Raw genomic sequence first — 17,910 nt, forward strand, 5'->3', positions numbered from 1 at the left:
AAAGATGGTTTAAAATGTTATACTAGTTGATTCTTCGTTTATTTTGCAAGATAAAAGTATAGAGTTTAGTTTCTACTATCTAATAAAAGGGGATAAGCACACAGGATGTCAACCTGCCTGCTTGGAATTTTGGGGGCATTTCGGTCTTTTCAGTTCAAATGGAGCAAAGTGGTTGGCTGAAAAGGTGTCTTATTATAGCTGCATTATAAGATATTTGAACGAGCTGCCCAAATTACCCCTTGCTTATCTCATCATACATCACCACAATACTTGAAAAGATTTTTTAGAAACGTGGGTCCCATCTGACTCTCTGTTTGTAATGAGTACTGCGTGTAAATCATTTGCATTTTAAAGGGTTGGAAACTACATAGATTCTACTATCTAATCAAAAGTGAGAGCACCCAGGATGTCAACATGCCTGCTTGGCATTTCGGTCTTTTCAGTCCAAATGGAGCAAAGTGGTTGGCTGAAAAAAAGGTATCTTACTGTAGCTGCAATGTAAGATATTTGAGTGAGTTGCCCAAATTTCCCCTTGCTTATCTCATCATACATCACCCCAAGTTTTTCTAGAAATGTGGGTCCCATCTAACTCTCTACTACTGCGTGTAAATCATTTGCATTTAAAGAGACGGGCTCCTCTCCATTTCTCCATATTCTTATGCGTCATGGTTAAAAATTAATGATTGAAATTTAATTAATCAAATCAAAGTCCTAATCATGATTAGGATAATAAATATACCATATATCTGCTTCAACTTTTTTTTTGAAAATCCCATAACTTTAGCTACAGATTTTCATCCATATATATATTAAATATTTTTCTCTCTTTTTCCAGCTTTGTTATGAGTTTTGTTTTTTTGAATAGTACTTTTCTATTTCTTTGAACAGATGGGAATATAATTGAGAAAATAGTGGACATCAAACGCTTAATGGGAGTAAATTCAGTAAGATGGTCAATTAATCAATGTATTAAATCAACAAATTAAAAAGAATAAAGAATAATATTTGTATAATAAAAGTAATTTGTACAATTTTAAAATTTCATAATATTAATTGACTTATTGACTCGTCAATTGTTAAAAACAAAAAAGAAAAGAAATACCAAACAAATTAAAGAGAAAGGGAACACAACAAATAACTGAGTAAAGATTACTTGACATATAAAAACTAATTAATTGAAGTTCTGAAATTTTTAAAAGAGAAATTACCAAAAATTACAAAAATTGACAAGGAAATATATATATATGTATTATCCTAACCATGATTAGGACTCTGTGGTTAATTAAATCTCAACCACTAGTTTTTAATCATGGCACATGTCTCTCATCCAAGTAAGAACTTGGGGAAAATGGAGAGAAGCGCCATCCCATTTAAAGGGTTGGAAACTACATCGAAATAAATAATTAAGTTTATTTGTTTCTTTTTATACCCAAATAAAGAGTAAATCTATTTATTGTGCTTCCTTATTTACTCAAAAAAAATCTTATAAAGGGGGAGCTCAGGAAAAAAAAATCTCCTACAATACTACGATAATGTATGATAATTAAGAATAATTGTACATTACAAAGTTCGTTAAATAATTATCATATAAATTGATAAAATATTGCAACCAAAGTAGTATTTTACGTTTAGTACGAGTATGTTTGTTTATGAGTTAAGAATTCTATGTTTACATAGAATTATTGTTTGGGAGTTAAGTATTCTATGATAATAACTTATTCTGCGTTTCATATATTTTAAATATTAAATATTAAATATTTAAAAAAATTTAAGATAATCAATTTATTTACAGAGAGTATAACACTGGGCAACTGCCCGCTAGTTGTAGTAATATATAGAGCCCGTTTGGATTGGCTTTTTTTATACAAGAAAAAAGAAACTTATTTTTTTTCGCTTTATAATTATTTATAAACCGCTTTAGATAAACTAAGTTAAATGGGTCCAATTATTTTTTTTTGAGGACAAACATTATCACTCAAAAAAGTTAAAAACAATTATTTATCAACTTATTCAATCCAAACGGGCTCATAGCCATTAATAAGAAAAAGAGAAGATTTAAATTACTCCATTTTTTAGGTTATCATAGTATTATTGATATGTAAAATTGTCGATTATTATAAGTCATTAATTTTATAATGTGAAAAGAACGTGTCTCTTAAATATCCTAATACGTGTATGTGAATTTTGAAGTGGTTACAACACTTATATATTTTCTTCTTCCAATTATACTCTGCGTAGTGATGGGAATTATCAAGTACTATATTATTTCATTTCATGAAAAGGTTTTAACATCAATCATCATCCAGTACCATTTTTCAATTAATAATTGTAAGTATTTGTAACACGTTCTTTTCACAACATTAATTTTACACTGTGAAAAAAACGTGTCTCTTATATATCCTAACACGTGTATGTGAATTTTGAAGTGGTTACGACACTTATACACTTTCTTGTTCCAATTATACTCTGTGTAGTGATGGGCTTATCAATTACTATATTATTTCATTTCATGAAAAAGGTATTAACATCAATCATCATCCAGTACCATCTTTCAATTAATAATAATTGTAAGTATTTGTAACACGTGGAAATTGTGAAGCGGGGGCCGGAGGGTCGGAATATTCTGCTTTTCGTAGGCCAAATAATAGGACTTTATAAGACATTTATGTAGTACTTTATTTTATTAAAGTATAGTTATTGGGAATACACTCCACAAAATTTACGAACTTGGTGTCCGATTTCATACGGAACCTTCATTAGATATATTGATTTACCCAAAAGATTTTGGATATAGTCTCCAATAATAATACCTGACAATTGGGATAAACCAAAAAAAAAAAAAAAAAAAAAAAAATCAACATATTCTGAACCTTGTCATTTTTAATTTATCTATCTATATTATATTAAAAGCATAAGCTCCCTAACTTGAAAATTAAATTACGTAAGTATCCTTTTTATTTAACTAAATTTCGTATTTAATTAATTGCTATTATGAACTATAAAAATAAAAAAAACTACTGATGGACTCAAAGGCTTCTTGCTGTACGAAGAGTTGCCACAAGACTTTACACCCTATTTTGAAGAGAGCTGTACTTCTAATAAGTTGCCATTCAAACATTTGCCAACGTTTTCCTGCCTTCTCTTAAAAATCAAATCTCCAATGTCACTATCCACGTGATCTTCTTTGTTAACCTTCCCTACGTCTGAGTGTGATGCCTTCTTCTAGATGCCGTGTTTCAGAATATAGAGGCATCATGAAAAGTTAGCTTATGCGTTAGCCAGGAACAAAATTAAAAAGCACGCAAAAAAGGGGTTTATTAGCACGTGATAATTAACATAATACACGTTACTCGCAATGAAGCCCAAAAAAATGATGCATTAGTTGAAAACAATAAAGTGGATAAGTCTTTCAATCATAAATTAAAACAACTATTATTATATTTTTCAATTGGTGTTGGTTAAGAGATACTTCATAAGGTTTACGTAACATGTGCTCAACAACGTCTATTTGAGGGATAAATATTTTTTAGACAACTTTGGGAAAAACATATGAATTCAGTTTATTAGTGAAATCCATGAAGCCTTGATCTGACAACCTCGGCAATGTCTTCTTTCCGTTGGATTAAAGGTTCTCCAGTGACCCACATATACACAGAAAGATACATCATAAATTGCTCTATGACGTTCTGGGGGAACTAATTTTGCTAATCATCTTTAATACAACATGAAATTTCATCCTAAGAAATTCTAATATAACAGATACAAGTTCATCTACTGCATTTTTTATCATTAATTAGCAGCTACCTGCTATTATGATCAGGTTACATTGTGTTTGTAAGAAATAGCATATCCGGTGAATGAAAGAATATTCAATTGTTTGAAGGGCTTGTAATTTTCAGTTGTTTTCTGCGAAGATAGTTGCTTTTAATATTATGTATTGGCAATAGAAATGAGTTAGAATATTCAGAACTTGGATTGTTACCTTAAGTTTCCTGCAGTTAGATCCATAGTTACTTGGAAAAGCAATTCTGAGTAGTTTTTGTGCTTTCTCACTTCTTATTTTATAACCTAATCATAGTTTTAACTACTTCATATGTCACCGTATTACTTTCAATATAAAAACTGAATTTTTTCTGCTCAAGTCTTTAAACTCTATTCCAAATACCCTTCTAAATAACCTAATTAATACCCTACTTAAAACATACTCCTACAAATTCTCTTTTTTGTGGTTTTTTCCTGGACGAAGGTACCAATAGATTAGAAATATCACATAACTGGACAATGGTTCGTAATTGAAGTAAAAGCTTCAAAACACACTTGGGTAAGTGATTGCATCACTGTAGCTATGATTGGTAGTTGAAATCAATGCTTCAAAATAATCATGCATTCACTTTAACGTTACATTTTCTTCTTTCATGTAATCATTTTTAGATTGTTGGGTTCTACGTTTCAGAATACTTTTATATTTAAATGTCACATAACTGGACAATGGTTCGTAATTGAATTAAAAGCCTCAAAACACACTTGGGTAAGTGATTGCATCACTGTAGCTATGATTGGTAGTTGAAATCAATGCTTCAAAATAATCATGCATTCACTTTAACGTTACATTTTCTTCTTTCATTTAATCATTTTTAGATTGTTGGGTTCTAGCTTCTAGGTTTCAGAATACTTTTATATTTTTTAATCTATGTTTATCTTTGTCCAATTCATTTGATGATTATATTGCTTCTTTGAATTTCTTTTTCCATTTGTCCTTTTTACATGAATTATTCCTCAAAGTCGACTTAGTTCGACTTGGGTTTATGAATGTTTTTTTTGAATAAGTTATTTGATGGTAACAAATTAAATAATGGACGATCAATTTATTGAAATAGTCAATTTGCTGAAAAAATGGCACATGAATAACTCAAAATATTGAGTAACCTATAAATAGACAAATGAATTAACCATATGCACAAAATTGTAAAGGAAATACATAATATGTTCCCGTTTGAAATCATTAGTATTCCGAGAGTCCGGAGCCAAAATGGCTTGTTTTTGGAGCTAATAGCCCAAAATAGAATGCCTTTTTTTTTTATACCAAAATGGGTATTTCGTTGGTTATCCAACGAAATACCCATGACACTGTTCCGGTCCGGTTGCATTTCGCTACATCTGTAGCGAAATGTAACAAATAATATATATATATATATATATATATATATATATATATATATATATATATATATATATATTTGAAAAATATAATTATTATTTTTTTGTATTTCGTTGGACTACCAACGAAATAGGATAAATTTTTTTATTATTATTATTTCGTTTATATAAAAACGAAATAGGAAAATATTTTTTTTTTTTTTTTTTTTTTTTTTTTTGCATACAAATATTCCAACGAAATATGAATTTTTTTTTTTTTTTATTTCGTTCACTATAATGAAACTTTTACCCTAATTATTTTTTATCCTATTCTCCTTCTTCCCTCTAAAAAACGAATTCTTCCTCTATTTTTTTTAATTTCGTTCTTCATTCTTTCTAATTTCTTTTTCTTTTTTTTTTGTATCACAAGGATTCTAATTTTTTTTTTTTTGTATTTCGTGGGACTACCAACAAATTTTTTTTTTTTCTTTTCAAATTGTAATTTATTAATTTTAAAGTTTTTAATATATTTTTTGATTTAGTTTTTAAATTAGTTCACATTTTTTTTTTGATCTATTTATATTTATACTTAGTGTAGTAGACTATAATAAAGAAAACAAAAGTTACAAGTTTAATTAATTTTTTAATTTATTTCGTTGCTAATTATAAAAATGTTAGTAGATTTATTGGTCAATATATATATATATATATATATATATATATATTATAAAATGTTCTTTTAGTTAGTCATTTTCATAGAACAACAGTTGAAAAAAAGATGAAGAAATTGTGAGGAAAGTAAGATTGTTAAATATAACATAAAGATATTTGTATCATTTGTTGGGTCATTTTTTATGTTCAAATTGTGACTAGTCGTTGGAGATTATTTTTTGTTGATAAGCATGAAGAATTTTTACTTTTCAAATTAAAAGTATAAGATTAAGAAACTGTGAGGAAGTTGGACTTGTTTTTGAAGCTAATAGACAAAAATAGCATGACCTTTTTTTTTTTTAATACCAAAATGGGTATTTCGTTGGATAACTAACGAAATACTGTTCCGATCCGGTAAAAAAAAAATTAACTGTCCTTGCATCCCCTCTCCAGTCATATGGTTTGTTTTAAATAGAAAAGAAGTAGTTATATGTAAGATGAATACTATTATGGCAATTAATTATGAGCTTAACCAAAAGTTTAATTGCATTTCGTTGACAACATAGGGAACTGCCATTATTTTTTGACATTTGTACTCTTATTAATTTTTTTTCTTTTCTCACGTGATAATATATCTTATAGTTTGACCTTTGTTGACTTTCCTATTGAATATATAGTAAACAACTGTGTAATGTGTTGTCAATTATTCTAATAGCAGTGGCTTGGTGTTGCAATGTTATAGCTATGGATCGCCTCAAAGTCACTGTAATCCAGGTCCAGAAAACTATGATTTATTAACACTCCAGCAACAGCATCGATCCCAGGCTGTGTGGGATGGAAAAATTGACTGGATAGAACGTGTGTTTAACTATACGTCATGCGAATCATGAATTCTGGAATCACGTGAAGCAATACCCTTTACATAATCGCATCCTTAATTACTTTGAGAGGTGTGGATTTGGGGAGTTTTAGCAGTGTGCGGTATGATGAAGGAATCATCACCGCACTTATATATCGTTGATACATTTCATATGCGGATCGGTCACACCATGTCGAGGTGTTATATGGCATTCTTTTTGCTTGTTAAAAATATAACTAAATCAATAGACCTTGATGAAGCAATTATAGGTAATAGCTTGTTGGTAATAACACAATTATCTAATCATTTGGAAACCTTGATTGCCAGGAATGATATTATTGATAAACACACCGATGAGGCCGAGGTACAAAAGAGGTCGTTGACCCTTTGGTTGATTGGTGGCACTATATTCCCTGATAATTCTGGTTCAAAGCTTAGTTTACACTTTTTGCTTGAAATAATAGACCTTGATAATTCTGGTTCAAAGCTTAGTTTACACTTTTTGCTTGAAATAATAGAACTTGATGCAATAAGCTAATAGCCGTTATCATACTTGATGTTTGCCGTGGATTAATAGCCGTGATGTTTGTGGATTTATTTCTTTGTTACAGTACGTGAATTTCAATATTATATTGCTCTACTTCGGTAGAAATAAGAGATCAAGCAAAGATTCTTATAACCACCATTACCCAAATATTGAAAAATGAAATTAGGAACCGAAAGTTGAGCTTTATTATAAACACTAAATGTACCACTATATATAATGCAATCTGGATTATTAATATTTGTGTATATATGTTAATGTCAGCTAACCATATTTCCTTGAGTTATCACGCTAACAATTTAAAAGTATTGCTGATACACGTTTAAATAGTCAACTTCTTTGCTATCTTTTAAATAATATTTTAGATTTCCTAGTGTTATAATTTGTATAATAAATCATTAAAAATTATAATATTGTTGAATGGCTTGCACGACAATATTAGCGCATTATCGGAACCCAACCATAACAACACAATTTTCATGTGTATTTTCGTATTTTATTTAATTCAAAAAATATTTATATATTTAAATTTACTTATACAGTTTGGGCTTGGGAGCGAATAATCCCGATGCAGCCATTACTTCGTCCTCCAAGAGTAAACAAACGAGATATTGTATTTGCGCGTAAGTGGACTCGTCGTGGAGTTCGTGAAAGCGAGGCACGAGCTGTGCTAGTAGTTTGTAGGGATGTTTTAGACAACCTAACTGATGATCAGGTATTTTTCCTTTAAAATTTTTTTTGATAAGAAATGTGAAAAATATAACAACAATAGAGTTTTTATAGATTTGTTCATTTTTTGCTAACTCGTACTGTGATAATGGGTTGATTTTGTTTTAATTTGTTATAGCTAATTTGCTACAACTTGCTACTTGTTGTGATATTTTTTATTAGCTTTTCTTCTTTTAGCATAATTAGTATTTTGTCTAGGTTTGTTTTAATGGCTAGAAGATTACTAAACTATTTTATTTTGTTTTTATTTCCATCAAAATCCATTATGGAATTTTCAAGTTAGCATGTTCTTGTTATGCTTTGGAACCGAATAAAAAGAAAGTGCTCCTAGCAAGGATTTGGTCATGATACGCTTTCTACTATTGAGTATTTTTGATTCTTCATTTGCACGGTTTGGAAATGATGAAATTTTGTGTATTTAGAAGGAAGGAAATTGCTTGAATGTTCTAATCTTTACTTAACCGAAAATGCATAATGGATGTTTGTTGTAATGAGAAAATGTATAATTTGTCTTATAAATTATAAATGACCGTATAATATTTTTGCTATCATAGTTTGTGTGGGAGCCTTATACAGAGGCCATCAATGATGGACTTCCGGAGTGGTGCCAACGTGGTCAAGACATTTGGATGGCGCAGTTGCCACTCATTTGTGGGATCTACCGAGAGTGGCACATGGTGGGTTGGGTCAATCGATAATTTGTAGGGAGCAGTCTGTTCCCGGACCACTCCCCCCACATAGATCATTTTATTTTTCACTGGACAAGCGATTTACGATAAGTCAGGAGATGGGGGAAAAATTTGAGGAAGCTGAATATTTGTGGGAACGCCGTCGGGAACTAATAGTTGAAGCACCACATGCTACTGTAGCTCCCGGACCGGATTCTGAATATTTTAAATGGTACCGGAGGTACTCCCGCACTTTGATAGGAAATTCAGAACGTACCGTGGATAGGGGATACCAACACCTCACAGGGAGGCACGAAGCATTGGTACGTAACTTTTGGTGCATGTCAAGTTAAATAGATAGTTAATGATGTACTATATAGTTTTCTAACATTTGAGTAGAAATAAAATTACTGCTAGTACTAATTAATATATCTTGAAAAATAGTCTAAGAATTTGACTTACTACAAATCTCATCCAATGCCATTATTCAGGAAAATTTACCATGATTCTCTTAACCTAGGTGCTTCAATTTTTATACTTTATCTCTTTCGTTATTTAGCAAAAAGAATGTATAATAATACATTGACCATGATTATGAAAGTAATTTAATTATATTTTCTAACTAAATCATCATATAAAGGATTTGGAACCGATTTACATACAAATACATGTGTATCATATGTATTAAATATTATAGTAATATTAATAACTATATGTATATGATACACATTAATTTCTTTTTGCCAATCAATGGCTTTCTTACGTCACTGTTTGTTATATATTTTTTTGTAGGCGCGTGGAATTCATGGAGTTAGACATTTGGCTTACAGTGTTCAGGAAGATCCGTCAGAGTGGCCTTCAGATTCTCAGGGTATGAATGCATTGATGCAAAGGTTTATTAACATGTCGACTGAGTCTCTGAATGCTGCTGCAATGGGGACGAGGTTGACATTTGATCCCGATTATATACCACCAGCAGTTTATGTGGCACCGCCTAAGTTGCCAACTGGTCGTCGGGATCGTGCAAATGTACGTCGTGCTGGTAACCCACGGGGTCGAGGTCAGGTGGCGCACCAGCTTGTTGATGACGATCAAGTTGTGATCTAGAGCCCCGCCCAGGTACGGATCATTCATTTGATTTTTCCGGCCCATCTATGACTGCTTCGTATCATCCACCTACGAATTTACCCACCCCATATCACCCATCTAGTCCACATTACCCACATACGAATTTACCTAGCCCATATTATCCGTCGATGGAATTTTCCGACCCATCTATGACTGCCCCAGAAGCTCCATGTCACTCATCTATGGATATACATAGCTCCCACTATCCGACCATGGATATATCTGGCCCATCTATGATTCGGTCTGAGGCTCCATATAACTCGTCTAATATGGTCACTCCACAAGCATCATCACAATTAAAAGGTTTCACCCCATTTAGCAATTCCTCACAACCTTGGAGCCAACAGGCTTTGGACAACCTCCTTTTTCAAGTTTCTCAGACTAGTATCTCATCCCGACCTCTAGGTAATTTTCCTTGTGATGGAAGGAGGCTCAGTTTTAATGATGCATATGCACCTACGCTAGATGTTCGGGACTTAGAGGCACAGGTTCGTTTTGAATTTAAATTTTTATGTATATAATTTAAGTGTCGCATTAAAAAGTAACTTTTATTTTGTATGATATTTATAGGGTGCGGAAGGGATGCATGAGGGGATTCCTCCGCGTGATCTCGTAGGATCGCCGGCCAACACAATGTGGCATGGTGGGAGGAAAGGATGCACACGTAGGGATGCATGAGGAGCTTTAACAACTTATTTTGAAAATTTATTGTGTATCTATGACTATTTAGACTTATATATGACTTATTATAGCGACATATATTCCGTCAATATGAATTATGGTGTTTTTCTGACTAATTAGACTTCTATATGAATTGTTTTTTTAATAAATACGAAAATTGCATGTGGGGTTTAGACCTTTCTGCACCATGTATTTTTCTATAAATAGTCTTCCATAATACCTCATTCATCTCACCACGCTAAAACAAACTCTTTCAAAATGTCATCGTGGAATCCATTCTTCTGGCAACGCGGCCCAATGACATATCACCCAGGTGACATTTTTGAGTCAATGGGTAGGAAATGGGTTTTGAAACGTGAATTTGAGTACTCGCTTAATCCGAGTGTGTGCTACAATAGACAATACATTAGCAAGATAAGGAGAGAATGGAACTACCGCCTGGATGAAGCTCATAATATTGAGACCGATTTAAGAAATCGTGGCCTACATCGTCCAAAATGCCGTGCAATAGGCATGCCGCTCACATCACCCCAAGAACTGAATCTTGCTTTGAACCGCATTCGCGAAGAAAATAATAAGATGCATTTGCGATGGTTGCGTTTGGAGGGACACGATTGGGGTTATATGTTACCCCCGATTGGAACTCGATCGCGAAATGTCCGATGAAGATGATTTTCCATAAGCATTTTCTGTTGTTATGTCGGCTAGTTAAGTGTTGTATTTGTACCTTTTTCATTTTTCAATGTTATTTCAATTTGAATTTCAAGTAAATAAATCCGACTTCATTAAAAATATAAAAGATATCTTATTAATGTAAATATTCTAATCTTCGTCAGTCTCAGGAACGACGCTAATGCTATCGTATTCATCTTCATCTTCATCTTCCTCTCCATCTCGTCCATCTTCATTATCGAGTGAGCGATTTCCCCCCTCCCATCCGAGAGCGTCGTAGTCCAAGCCCCACAGTTCACAGCGTCGTAGTCCAACTCCCCTCTCCTTTATGTTTTTTTTAAAACCATCCGTTGAAAAAAGGTTTTTTAGACATTAATGAAGTTAGTTAGTTTGAGATTTAGATAATCGAATACGATGAATATTGGTTGAAAGTTTATATTTTTTTGGTTGAAGTAGTCCGATTATTTATAAATTGGATGAATGCAATTGTAAGAAAATGTTAGCTCTTTCAACAAAAAACTTTTACACCAAGGAATCCATGTAAAAAAAATTGGGATTTGACTTGTCCATGCTAAAAAAATGGATTTGACTTGTCCCTGCATTTCGCAAAGTATGCAACGAAATATAAAAGAAAAGGAAACCTATTGACTAGCTTCTTTTTTAGCTTCTGACTTGTCCATGTAAAAAGAAAAGGAATCCGTTTCCAAGTCAAAAAAAAATTGAAAGCTATTGACTAGCTTCTGACAATTTTTTATCTTTGCATTTCGCAAGGTCAGCAACAAAATATAAAAAATTTAGATTTGACAAGTCCATGACGAATTGAAACTCAACTGTCCCTGTATAAAGAAAAGGAATCCGTTTCCACCAATTTTTTAGCTTTGCATTTCGCAAAGTATGCAACGAAATATAAAAGTACAACAATACTTCTGACAAGATTCTTAAAAAAAATTAAAAGCTATTGACTAGCTTCTGACTTGGAAAGGATAACTGCAACAATGCTTCTGACAAGATTCTTAAAAAAAATTGAAAGCTATTGTCCCTATAAAAAAATAAACAATGGAATCCGTTTCCTAGTCAAAAAAAAAAAAATGAATGCTACTGACAAGATTCTTAAAAAAAAATTGGATTTGACTTGTCCATGTAAAAAGAAAAGGAATCCGTTTCCAAGTCAAAAAAAAAAATTGAAAGCTATTGACTAGCTTCTGACAATTTTTTATCTTTGCATTTCGCAAGGTCAGCAACAAAATATAAAAAACTTATATTTGACAAGTCCATGACGAAAAGCTATTTATAAACTTGGATTACTCCAAATTTTATTTTACATTTCGGTGCATATGCAACGAAATGCAACAAAATTTACATTATAAAGAACTCTAACCTTTTATCTTTAGTTTGGTGAGCGTTTACAAAAGAGCCATTTTTTTTTTTATTTTGCATTTCGCAAATTATCCAAAAGCTTTCCAAATCTTTCGATCCGAGCATTTACAATCCATTTACTATCCAAAAAATGTCGAAGAATAAAGAGAACACTCCTGGAAGCTCTTCCTCACCTTTTGCTTGGGCATTCCCGGAAAACAGGAATGATAGCTCAAGTTCAGAGTCACCCAACAGCGACTGGGAAACATGGGATCCATTTGATTTTGAGATGGACATGTACAACCCGCACGTGCTTGACGAACGAGAGGATGATTTTCGGATGCCGAAAAAATCGATCCATGTGAGTACTACGGATTACGCCGTGAATGGGAGCATAGGTACCATGAGTCAAATATGCTCATGAATGAGCTTGAGCAACGGGGGCACCCAAGCCACATCGATTCTCCGTGTGGATGGAACGCGGGGATATGGTAGAATACGAGGTAGTCGTGAAACAAATTCGAAAGGAGAATAATAGGATGTTGGTGAGACGTTGTAGGTACTATATCCTTAAGCTTGTCAAGAACAAGTTGCTTAAGCAACAAATCGCACGCTAACGAGAACATGAAAGAGCAAGTGTTTTAGCACACGAACTTTACAAATCGGATGATGACATGCCTAACGAACGCCTTAGACCAACTATGTGTTATGTGTTTTAATTTTCAATTATAATGTAATTTAATGTTCATTCAATAAAGTGTTGTGTAAGTTCTATCCAACAATAATCGTTAAATTAAAGACAAAATTAAACTCTACAATACGAACCGTTTATATTTTAAAGTAAGGACGACAACATATTATTGAAGATTACATAAAATAACAATAACATAGAACTCATGAAAAAACTTAACAGTAAACAAGCAACAACAACTACTGAGTACAATTGGGGCAACGATTTTTGTTATGACTATTTGCTCGCAAGTTCCACACCTCCTAGCCATGCGAGCAGTGAGCAATATCCATTTCATTCCTCCTTCTAGTTGTTCTCTCGGGCTCCGTGTTCGCTCGTACGCGGTTTGCAATTAAACGTAAGGGACTTGCAGTGCCAATATGCCTCATCACCCAAGGGAGAAAACTTTCCACCGTATGTTTGCTTGTAATACCTACAATTTTAGTACTTGCTAACATAGTCCTTAGGCCGAATTTTACGGATCCGACGAATTTAATTGCATGGGAACATGGTATGTGGTAGTTTTTCCACTTCCCACACGAACATTTTTTTCCATTGTCAGAGACTTTATGAACATTTCCACCCTTACCTTCGTGTGCAAATGTCAGAATCTCGAAGACCCAGTCACAATGTTGTAGTTCATCATATCAGTGTGCATGGCGGCCCTATCCCAATATTCATGGAATTTCTTATCAACACCGGGCGGCCAAGTCTTCTTATTTACTATTATCAAAGCAGCAAGGGCGCTTCTTTTAACAAAATGATCAACAAGATTTTTAAAGGTCAAGCGAACCATGGCGATGTGCAATCCACTCTCTTTCTTCAATAAACCGTTGTAAGACTCGAGACATTTGTCGTCATAGCCCCCACCTATAACCACCGTCCTTATACAATGTCCATTTTTCCTTCGAATGCTCGCTTAACCACATATGCGCCGCAGTGACAAAGTTTTGATTTGTTGCATCCTCATTTGGTATTTCTTCTTCTCGGTGCTCGTAGCGACCAACCACATTAGCTTCTCAAGATCGAGTTAAGAAACTTTTTACTAAAGTTGCTTTTTAAATGTCGAACACAAAATCTATGATGTGTGGTGGGTGGGTCGTAACCATTCATGTGTCATTACACATTGCAAGATCCCTTGATGACGGTTAGAAATTAGTCCAATTCCTTTTCTATCAGAAACAACATGTCTCCATAATAAACTAAGAAACCAAGTCCATAACTCATAGCTCCCACGTGCAACTATAGCATATGAAAGTGGAAAAATATGTCCGTTTGCATCAATGACAACAATAATCAACAATTTCATCTCATACTTACCATAGACATGGGTGCCATCTATTGAGATGACCGGCCTGCAACTTTTGAATCCACCGATACTTGGTTTAAAGGCCCGGAAAAGATACTTGAAGATGTGTTCGCCTTGCATTGTAGTTGACTCGTGTGTCCACTCAACAATAGTGCCGGATTGAAATGTTCTAGGGCAACCATGTATCGAGGCAATGCCCTAAAAGAACCTTCGAAATCACCATACACCATCTCAAAAGCTTTCTTACGCCCTTTTTTGCGCTTTTCTATAACTAGGAGTATAGTGATGGATGCCTTTTATAGTTTCCTGAACAAACTTAATACTGATTTGTGCATTGATCATAACATATGGTATCAACGAAGTAGCAATCATGTTGCTATTCAAATTGAAATGATCCTCTGTATAATCATCCGTGTCACAATTATGTGGCTCAATCATTTTTCCTTCTTTCCACATACCACTTCCGATCAACGAAAAATGGATCATCCAACTACAACCTTCCTCATGCCGCTTGCAAATAACCTTCCAAAATGTACCTTTGGCTTGATCTGTTTTAAATTCTTTTTTGTGGGTTATATTATAGAGTCTCACTGCACCTTTCATTTGCTTCTTGCTGTGAAATAACACACCTATTTGCATGTGCAAGAAAAAATATCAACTCCTAATTACACCGATTAAAATCACAAAATTGCAAAATAATATATTATTAAAAAAATTAGTCACACCAAACTAACCTGATTTGATAACTTTAGGATTACTGGAATTTCAAAGTGCAGCCCGAACAGACCCATTATCTCTCATGTATGCAAAATCTTCCTAGGAACTTTTCCGTATTATCCAAATATGGGATCACATTTGAATGATAATTGACACTAAGATTATGGGGGCCGCAACATCTTCATCGATATCGTCATAACAGTTTGATCATCGTCCGTCCTTTCATGATCTAATGGACTATCGTTATCCGACTCATTTATTATATCATTAACTAAATCGTTATTGCTCACAATTTGTGTGAGCTGAGTCAATGTGGGGTTATCTTCAAAATCGTTATGCCTATAAATAAGAAAAATTCATAGAATTTACAAGTCAAACACAATTATACAATCTATGAATAAAGTGAATAAAATATGATTATATTTACCTATCACTGTCCAATTCACTTGGACCAGGATGTGAAGGGTGTTGTACATTACAATTCAAATTATGCAACTACGTAGTAGCATTACTTGGTCCATCCGTCTCACGATTCTGTCCACTCCAATCAAAGTTATGATCGTGCGTTGAAGCCATACCATCATCTTGTGTACTATAATTAGTTGTATCATTTAACCGACTACCAAATCCTACAATTGTTTGTTGTTGAACTACACCCTTGAAAAACCAATATTCAAACTTGGGAGATAGGTAGTACCTCCAAAATCGAACTCATTGTCGGTCGGTACTTCGACTGGGTAGAGCGTTGAATCGTAGCATACATGTCAAGCGCCGCTATGCATATGTGATTTTTAAAAATCTCAGGACAACGAAAAAATGACGATAAAGATTCATCGTCCGTAATTGGCATCTCACCATAAATTGGTGAACCATCGGCTGTAAATGAACTTGGACATCGTCCGGTTATAACCACCGATAGTTCAGGATCATTTACGAACATTTTACTCCTTAAGACGCGTTGCAGACGATCATATTTTAGGGAAATTGGAAACCTTTGCCCTATTTCAGGACCACAGCTGTATCTAACCGAACCTGCTTCATACACAACTTTACCGCCCCAAAATAAATACACTTTAACATGAGTTTCCGTCATCTTTTATGAAATATATGAGAGAAAAAATAAAAGTTGAAGGATATGAAATAAGAGAAAAACAATATGAAAGATATGAGATGGATAAAAGAAAATTGAAAGACGAAGGATATATCATAGGTAAAGATAGGACAATATTTATAAACGGAGAAAAGTAAAAAATTTCGTAAATTAAGTCACGAAATGTAAAAGATATTATTTTGACAACTATTCAATGTGTTTATCTCTTTTTAAAAGTTCGAAAAAAGTGCTTTTAAACTGATTGAACCAAGAGAAATGAACAAAACAATAAAATTAAAACCATAGCGATATGGAGAGCGAGAAAATCGGTAAAAAAAAAAAAAAAAAAAAAAACCACGGGGGTGGGGCGGGGTTTTTCGTTATATACCAAAAATGGAACAAAACATTTCGTTGGTATATAAACGAAAAAAAAATAAATTATTTTCCTATTTCGTTTTTATATAAATGAAATATAAAAAAAAAAATATTTATCCAATTTCATTGGTTTATGAATGAAATATATATATATATATATATATATATATATATATATATATATATATATATATATATATATATATATATATGCTTCCTATTTCGTTTTTATATAAACGAAATACAAAAAAATATTTATCCAATTTCATTGGTATATGAATGAAATACAAATATATATATATATATATATATATATATATATATATATATATATATATATATATATATTTCCTATTTCGTTTTTATATAAACGAAATACAAAAAAAAAAAAAATGTTTTATCCTATTTCGTTGGACTACCAACGAAATACAAAATATATATATATATATATATATATATATATATATTATTTGTTACATTTCGCTACGTATGTAGCGAAATGCAACTTTCCGGAACGATGTCATGGGTATTTCGTTGGATAACCAACGAAATACCCATTTTGGTAAAAAAGCATTCTATTTTGGGCTATTAGCTCCAAAAACAAGCCATTTTGGCTCCGGACTCAGTATTCCGAGGGAGTAAAAATTTAAGAACTCATATTCTAAAAGACATTAATATATATAATTGAAATATTCAAGTGATATAGCACTACTGAGAAATGAATCATTTTGTCATGAAATATTTGCAATCGTTTTTTTAAAAAAAAATTAGTTTGTTACTAATCAACATTCTTTATATGAGGAGGTTTTAGTCGGCCATAGTTTTTATTTGGCTTAAGTTAATAGTCATTTATAAAGTTTGGTGTTGATTTGAAATGAACTTTCATTTGAAATTTATATATTAATATTACAGCAATAATAAACAAGTTACTTGAATTACTAGATCACATAATTGGGTGATATTACTGTTTTTACACATTAGAACTATTCGACAACTACTTCTTAATATGTATGCAGCGGTAACAAAGAAGCTAAAGTTTCTTAAAAACAAGACAAAAACTTTAAGACTCGAAACATTTGCAACCATACTGATTTGATTTTATAAAAAAGTATATTGCATGACTAGGCATGCACGTGTAGCGCACGTGTCTAAAAACTAGTTGCAACTAAAGAGTAGCTGGTTCTTTCCGTTAAGATTTCTCGAAAAGATCGATGCAAGCGACAACAAGATTAAAATATGTTGTCACATAAGTTTCACTATCCAAA

The sequence above is a fragment of the Lycium ferocissimum genome, chromosome 7 (assembly GCF_029784015.1).
Source record: "Lycium ferocissimum isolate CSIRO_LF1 chromosome 7, AGI_CSIRO_Lferr_CH_V1, whole genome shotgun sequence".
Lineage (NCBI taxonomy): Eukaryota > Viridiplantae > Streptophyta > Magnoliopsida > Solanales > Solanaceae > Lycium > Lycium ferocissimum.